Source organism: Lonchura striata, chromosome 8 (genome assembly GCF_050655825.1).
Source record: "Lonchura striata isolate lonStrDom1 chromosome 8, ASM5065582v1, whole genome shotgun sequence".
Lineage (NCBI taxonomy): Eukaryota > Metazoa > Chordata > Aves > Passeriformes > Estrildidae > Lonchura > Lonchura striata.
The window spans coordinates 32,000,771-32,009,366 of record NC_140710.1 but is presented as its reverse complement, the minus strand read 5'-3'; positions in this window follow the sequence as shown (position 1 = coordinate 32,009,366).

Below are 8,596 nucleotides of genomic sequence, written 5' to 3'. Positions count from 1 at the left end.
GAGAGGAGGGACAGGAGACACTGAGGTGTGGGAGAGTGTCCAGAAAAGGCCAACAAGTCTGGGGAAGGGTCTGGAGCACAAGTCCAAAGAGGAGTGACTGAGGGGTTTTTTGGCCTGGAGAAAAGGAGGCTCAGGGGAGAACTCTTTCACTCTCTAGAAATTCTTGAAAAGAGGCTTTAGCCAGGTCAGGGTCAGGCTTTTCCCTCAGGTATTAAGTGACAGGGCAAAAGGAAATGGCCTTGGGTTGTGCCAGAGGAGGCTTAGACTGTGCACGATAAAAAATTTCTTCCCTGGCTGTCAAACGTTGGAAACAGGCTGCCTAGAGAAGCAGGAATTCTTCCTCATCCCCTGGCCTTCTCTGTTAGCCAAAATAACACTTCTTGCTTTGCAGCTATTGGTTTCAGTATGGAAAACATGTGTAACTGAATTGGAACAGCTGCTGGGATTTGCAGAGAGCCTGGAAGAGTTACTGCAAGATACCCAGAGCTGCATGCACTTGACTGTCATCCCAGTCACAGTGCAGGCAGCACCTTTCGTACTTTCACTGGCATGTCCATAGAAGAAGAGATCAGATAGTAGAGCTCTAACACAGGAAAAGGAAGGAGGTGGGGAGATGTACAAGTTCAGCTGCACCATCTGGTAGATGAAGATATTGAAGAAATATCCCTGGGTCCTTGGATGGTGCCAGGGTGACCAGCACTCCAAGTTTCTCCTTCCCCAGCATCTGAAAGCACAAGCTTTGTTGGGGTCCAGCATGGATTGAAGGGGCTGAAAACCAGAGAAGTTCTCAGTCTTTCCTATGTCAGACAAGGAGGCAAACCCCTTGGCTGTAAAGAGACAAAAGCCACAGTGCTTGGAGTGCTTGAACATGAGACAGCTGTTTTTTCCTTTTCAATCTAAGCAAAGCAGACACCTGATGGGGATGGCAGAGCACAAGTGCCTCTCTCAGATGCCAGGGGGCTGGGCAAGCAGGAAGACTGCAGCACCCTTGAGGACTCTCTTGTCGCAGGAACAGCAGGATTTGCCTTTTGCTGTATCTTTCCACATGATCACTGAGCACTGCTGGAGGAAGCACTGTCAGAATCCCTCCCACAGGCAGCAGGCAGGGCAGAAACTCTGTCTGCACCTTTGAGCGGATGGGGCAGCAAGGGCCAAATGCCAGAGCTGACCTGAGGGAGGAAACAGCAGGGTCAGATCTCCACCAGGCCATCAACCCTCACAGACAGGAGGGGAAGGCAAGTTATGGCTCACACAGGCTCTGGGCTGCACCTCTACTCTCCTCCAGTAAGACACACCGAGGGCCAGGCCAGCACCTGACACTGGTTCACATGTTTTGTTTCCTGTGAAACATGTGGAGATTCTGGGCACACCGAGAGCCCCTCCCCGTGTCTGTGCTGGCTGAGAATGGGGTCGTTTGTGCAAGCCCAGCTCCCTGCAGAGCGTTTTAGGCAGGGCTGGTGAGACGCTCTCCCTTTTGCTCAGAGACTCCTTCGGGCCCTTTCTGAGCTGCAGACAGAGCCATCCCCTGTCTCGGGGAGCATCTCTCTGCCACACTGGGAACGTGCAGAGCATCACAAGGGCCTGCCCTGCCACCACACAGCCCTGCTGGGCTGTGCCTGCGGGGCGAGCCCCACACCCGGCGTGTTCTCCCCAGCCCTGTGCCCCCTCAGCCTGGACACGCTCACGCACCCAGGGCTGGGCAGGTGGCACCTGCACTCCTGGAGGCTGTGTCAGACCCCAGCTGGCTGGCAACCAAACAGGCTTATTTGGCCACTGTTGAGGGCCTCTGGGAATATGACCTGCCTTGCCAGTACACTTGTTGCCTTGCACAGGAATTTGTGTTTGCTCTGGCACCTGATGCTGCAGCTGCCAGTGACAGAGAGGCTCTGGATGCTGCAGCATTCCCACATCTGTCCCTTTGCAGTACTTCATAAATTTAGCTTGGGAATATTTGTTTTAACAGCGTGACCCATTTAGCACATTCGAATGTCTCCTGCTGAAGTGACAGGTTTAACATTTCCTTTTAACCAGTGCAGATTGTGCCACCTCTGGGTAATGTGCAAACAAATGCCATTGTTAGCGCTGTGCAATAAACCACTTTTATCTTGTGCTGGGAGAAGGCAGCGAGGCCTCACCAACACCACACTGGCCTTGAAAGCTGGGGGACAGACCTGAAACCAGCTGATATTGGCTGCCCAGCACTGTGCACAAAGGCTGAGCCTCCAGGAGGGAGGCAGTGCTGCCTGAAATGAGAGAGGGGATGTCACAACTGCCAGGGGTGCTGTAAGTGCCACAGAAATGACCTTGGCATCACCTGAGAGTGGAACAGGTGTCAGAGGCCAAACTCCCCTTTTGCCTCCTGTCACTTGCCCCAAAGAACAAGGGGAAGGCAGCAACAGTGACCACCAAATTCTTTGGTGGTGGCAGCCCTGCCAAGGCCGTGCTGCATCCCCACATGCTGAAGACATCCTGATCTGCAGTTCTCAGTCAGTGTAAAGCCACTGTTTGATGTTCCTTTCAAATCCCGCTGGTGAGAAAATGGGACAAGGTACCTCAGTATCTCTCCAGAGTCTGTTGCAGGTCTTTGGGACAGAGGACCCCAAAAAAAGCTTGGCATGATATATTTATTATTCCCATAAAAGTGGATTTTTCAGGGTTTTTTGCCAGATGGCTCCTTTGATAAGGACCTGTTTATTCACTGGGGTGGTCAGATCTATGTAACTTCATACACTGGGAAAAATAATAACCACTGCAGCATAACTGATCTATAATGCCATATAGATCAGTTTGCACTGACCCTAACAGCCACAGGGTGTATTTGCTGTTTAAAAAGAGGTTTTTAATGTATTTTGCATGCTTTAGCATCATTAATGGCTTAATGAACAAGGCTAATAATGACTTTTGAGTTGGATATAGGCTTTCATACAGATGTTTAGCATCCTCCATGGGACTGGAAAGATGATTTCCCTTTCCCTTGAGGCAAGCTGGGAAGAGGAGGAGATGCACAGTGGCTGAAAGGAGCTGGAGATGTGCTGCTGTGTCAGCAGCACTGGTGGGTTCCTGGTTATCCCCAGGAGAGCTCTGCAGCTGATGGACCCCACAAAAGCAGGCTGATGCTGCTCCAGGGAGGCACAAAGGGAGGGGGTTGCCTGCCTTTTGAGAAGGAGGGGGAGAAAGAAATAGGGGTCCAGCAAGAGAATAAATGCAGGAGACAGAGCCTGGGACTGGGTGGCTGGGGAGACGAGCTCTGGTGGCTTCAGATCCTGCTGGAAGAGCACTTGGATAAAGCTGCGTGCTCTGCACCAAGGCAGTTTCTGGAGCATTTAACCATTAACATCCTGGCACAGCAGCCACGGGCTGTGGCCCAGACCCACCAGGTTGGTGGTCCAGCAGCTGGACTGTCCTGTCCCTAGCAGAGTCCTCCAAGGGGACTCTGAACCGTGTCCCTGCAGAGCCTGGAGCTCCTTGGTTTGGCTGTGGGCCCTGGGATGCTCAGGGCTGTTCTCACCCCAAGGAAGGACTCAGCTCTGCTGCCTGCGTGATTTTTGATTCACTAAGTGAAAGAGAGGAGGAACTGGAGCACTGTGATGATTCCTCTCTGTACATTTGGCTGCTCATTGACACTGGCTCAAACACAAGGAAGCACATCAATAAGGAGCAGCAGTTGCAGGCAGGCTCTCAGGAAAGCCTTTCATCTGCAAACTGGGCCTGGCTGCATGGCTGCAGGCTCTGAGAGAAGCAGTTCTGCCCTGGACACACAAGGAAAAGGAGCAGAACGAGAAGGCTGTGGATATACTGGAGCCAGTCCAGTGGGGTCCAGAAGACTTTGAGGTGGACTGAGCACAGGTGCCAAGACCACCAGAAGGCCTGGGGGATGCTACTGCTGGCTGGAATTGCAAAATGGGAGAGTTATTGAGGGAACAGATGAATACCAAAGAAATTCAGAGTAAAGCTTTCTGAGGAAAAGACCCAAAGAAAATGAGTGCTTTCCATCATCTCTGCATTCTGTGCTCCCATTCTCCTGCCCCTCCTGAGCTGGCAGAGTATCTCACAGGGATTTTTGATTCTGCCCCTCCTGGCGCAGTCTCTTTCTCTTTAAACAGCCCTCCCAGCAGCCACCGTGTGGGAAGGTGAGTTATGTCTGCCTTGTGAAGCTGCCAGCTGGTGCTACAATGAACTTTACTTGTACCATAAATCTTGAGCCCGACCCCTTTCTCAACCATGGCTTGGCTACAACTTCTCTATTGTGAAAAAGAGTCGAAGGGTAGAGACAGCACTTTGTCCTGGTCAGGAACAAGAAGCTCACAGCTTCCAGCTGGTACTTGGGTGAGCATAGGCTAGCCCTAAGCCCCTCTTAGAGGCTTATCCCTCTAAAAATATCCCACTGGTGATTCAACGGGGCATTGATCATGCAGGCTTTTATTAATGACTGAGGACTGTGCTGATCAGCCAGGTAGCAAATACGGTGTAATTCTTCTAAAGTGCTGTGCAGCTGGGGATGAAGACACTGTCAGGATGCAGAGGAATTATGAGTGCTCATGAGGAGTTTAATGCCGTGCACAAATGGACTGGTGAGATCTTTGGATTAATAAAAAAGGAAAAAGCTGAGGAGAGATATGGCTGATATTGGCATTTACTGATCTGCCTACACATCTAAAAGCACAGGTAGGAAAACCAAAGAGCTCAAAGAAGGGTCATTTCTAAAAGCCACTTTACAAAGAGAAACATAATGGTTTCAACCTATTTAGTTTGTCCTGAAGATTGAGAGGGTTTGAACAGAGTTTTGTAAGAATCTGTGTGAGGAGATTATGCTTCCAAGTCTATTTATTTAAAGGCTTGTTTATATACAGGCCTTTTAAAGCAGGCAAAGCCATAAAAAAGATTAAGGACAGGCTGCCCTAATGTTTTTTATGCAGGGAGTGTAATTGACCCTCAGATGTTTCCCCACAACTCCAATCAAGCTGCTTCATCATGTGGCATTTCAAAGACAGATTTTGATGACTCTTCAAAGAGCCAGGGTGTAGTTGGAACAAACTGTCTGGAACAAGCTGGAAATGGTGCTCTGGGCTGGTCTGAGCAGTGTCCTGTGCAGGGTGCCTTGGAGCAGGTGCCTTTGCGTGGAACAAGAGCAGTGGCTGGGGACTGTCGCCACACCCTGCCAAGGAGGGGGCTCATTGCACAACAGCCTCCAGATGAGTGCTGGGAGGAGGACAGGTGGTGCTGATGGCCCAGGAGAGGCACAAGCAGGACAGTCACCCTTGCACCTGCACCTGAGCCCACCAGGGACATGGGGAGAACACACGGGAGAGCATAGGCTCTGCTCCTCTCCCTCCTTGCCTCCTGCTCCCTTTATTTTCCCCTGCCTTATTGCCAGGTAATTCTGTTTGCCCAGCATGGAAACACTCTGCTTTCAGAAGAACTCCAAACCAAAGCCTTTCTTCTTCAAACATAAGAAATGATTAATCAGAAACTTTGTTTGGTTTTTAGGTTTAGATTTTTTAATGCAACTACAGGCAGCAAGACAAAAAATATACTACAAAAACAAAACAAAACAAAACAAACAAAAAAAAAAAAACCAAACAAACAAAACAAACACCAAAGAAGGAATAAGCTTTAAAACTTTTGAGTACAAACCTGAACAGATCTGTTTACTGCTCTTGGCTAACTTCTTAAAATTCAATCCAACTTTGAGGTTTCAAGGGGAGAGTCCTGACCAAGCAGGGGTTCTTGCCCTGTTTTCAGACCATGGGCTGATTATTACCTCAAGCACAACCCTCTTCTGCTGCTCCTCCTGCATCATTTGCAAACTCCCAGAGGTTCTCTATGTTTTGTATGCAAAACCAGGGAAAGCTTCAATTTCTCTTTTCTTTCATGGGCTGCTCGTGCATCTTAGTCAGGCTTAAAGTCAGCTTGAAAACGTCCATCAAGGCAGCCCTGCCAGTGCTTTCTGAGGGAACAGGTCACCTCTGCCACCTCTCTGCACGGGTGGTGCTGGGAGCCAGCAGCGCCTCTGCCTCGCACGCCGCCTGCAGGGACTTGAGCTTCCCCTGGCAGGTTTTCCTCTCCCCAGTGCAAACCAGATTAAATTGTTATCTCCATCTAAACTGCGACAGATTTCTCTTCTGCCTGCCACAGCCCTGTCAGAAGCAGATCTCATATCACAACACAGCCTGTGAAACACTAATCAGACACCTAACAGGAAATGTTTAGAATAATGAGCTGAGAAAAGCCGTGAGACTCATTCCCTGTGGCAGAAGGAAAGCTGGAGGGAAGAGAGTTTCTGTGGTCCAGGAAAGTGCTGTATTTATCAAAAAGAGAGATGTGAAGCAGCCCCAAGCCCATCTTCTGACTATTACTTAGCAGGCACTAAATCAGGTACAATGAGCATGACGGGATTTTTCACAAGGCAGTGGGTCACTGCCCAGCTTTCCTTGGGGAGAATAAATAAGAGCATGTAGGGAAGAGTCCATAAATAACAGTGAAGAATTCAGAAGCTGCAGAGAGGCAGCTCTGTGTCCTAACCCAGAGCAACATCCCAATATTAGATGACCTCCCTGAGCTTTGGGGTGCACCCTCCTCCTCCTCATCTTCTGCCTCTGCTCCTCCTGCCTTGGAGCTGCTCCCTACCCAAGGCCACCACCAGGCACTGCCCAGGATCCAGTGCCATGCACATCGAAGAACGCTGGCTGAGGGATGCAGCCTCCTTGATCTCATGCAAACCAGGGAGAAATAGAAAATGCATAGGTTTAGATAGAGTTGCTTCTTCCCCAGGACATTTTAAAGCTTCTCTTTGGCTGTCTGGGGCCTTGGGCTGGCTCAGGCGTGGCTGGCTTTGCTGGCTTACCCCAGCTGCAGGTGCTTTCCTTGACATTCATGGGAGTCCTTGCTTTTCCCCACCCACGTGCTGCTTGGGCTTCATCTTCTGCCTCCAAGGCCAAGCAGAACAGGATTGCACTCAGGAAATGTGTGTGATTTATTGCACCTCCCTGCAGGAAGGGAAGCACCAAGGGGAAGTGTGATTGACATCAGTGTACATAACTCACAAAATATTTTCATCTTGCTGATATTAGCAGCTCTCTGGTCCCAAATTCCTCTCAGAAGCTTTCCATGGGAGGACTTCTCCTATGTATGGCATGCCTGAACTGCAACCAGCTCCACCAAATCAATGGCTGAGTAAAGTAAAAGGCAACTTTTTTTCTCAATACTAATGCTTCAAAGTGCTGGGTTTGATCCCCACCATGGGAGAAGGACAGGGGTCAAGTGAGCCAGCATTCCGCCTCCATCCTCCCTGCTCTCCTGTCCAGACAGGGTTTTAAATCCCTCCTTCCCTTGGGATCTGCTCCTTTGAGCAGCTGCCCTGGCCTTTTGCTGCTGTACAATCATGCTTGATTAGTTCCTGGAAATACAGAGCATTATTTCCATTGCAATTTATTACAGTCACTGAGACGTAAACTCAGGAGGAAGGGAACAAGAGGATACTGTAGGTAAAGGTTTTCAGAAGGTAGAGGAAAAAAGGCAAGAAAATTAAAACCCTTGCCATCTAACAGCTCAGAAAAGCTCATTGTAAGGTAGTGCTGTTGAGGAGCCATGCCAGCCTGAAGAGAAATTTGCAAGGACACTGCTGGGAGGCAATCCTAAATGGAAGAAATTGCATGGCAGAGCAGAAGAGAGGAGGGCAGGACCAGCAGGGCACAGCAGTGGGTGTCGTGAAAGGGCTGGCAGGAGGAGAAGAGCTGATTGCACCTGGAGTGGGTTCAGCTGCTGCCTCAGCTCCTGTGGGATTCATTGCCCTTTGCACCCCCTTTCAGAGAGGGTGAGAGGAAATGCACTGCTGAATATTGAAAATCAATGCTTCTGCTGGTATTTAGAGAATTACTGCCAGGTGCCGTGTCCCAGCTCTGTGGGACAAAATGGAGAAAAATGTGCCAAGAGTTGAAGCTTGCTGTGGCAGCTCCAGAGTACCCATCTGGGACCACGTGCCCATCCCAGAAGCAGCATCCCACCTTGGCAGCATAGTTTTTATCACTGCATGGATGCCTGCTAGAGCAGCAGGAGCAATCCTTCAGTGGGAGGAGGAGGCACTTCACTGGCACTTGGTTAAATTCAAACTGAAACCTGCCTGTGGGTGGTTGCTTGAATCCTTGCCAGTGGGAAAGAAGGTGGAAAAAATAAAATTATTGCTTTGCAAATGACCTTTTTCTCTTGGGTTTATCTAAATTCTCAATGCTATTCTTGATCAGCCAGAAAAAAGACAAAATTAAAGGAAAATTTGTTCAATTAAAACATGTCTGAAAAATGATAACATAAATGTCCAACACAATTCATTTTGCAAAGCCAGGAGGTGAATAGTCCCTCTACAGTCTCTGTAAAAACTCCAGAAATGGAGAGACACCTGAATGAGGGAATCCCAGGAACAGATTGAGTCTATTTTGGCATGCTTTGTGAGTGAGTCATGTCTGTGTGAGAGAGAAAAGCTGCTTAGGACATCATGGGAACCTTGTAACTGTGCATTTCCAGCAGCCATCAGCTGGGCCATGCTGGCCATCCCACTGGGGGCCAGAAGAGCATTTTCTTGCTCCAAATTCATCCTTTCCTT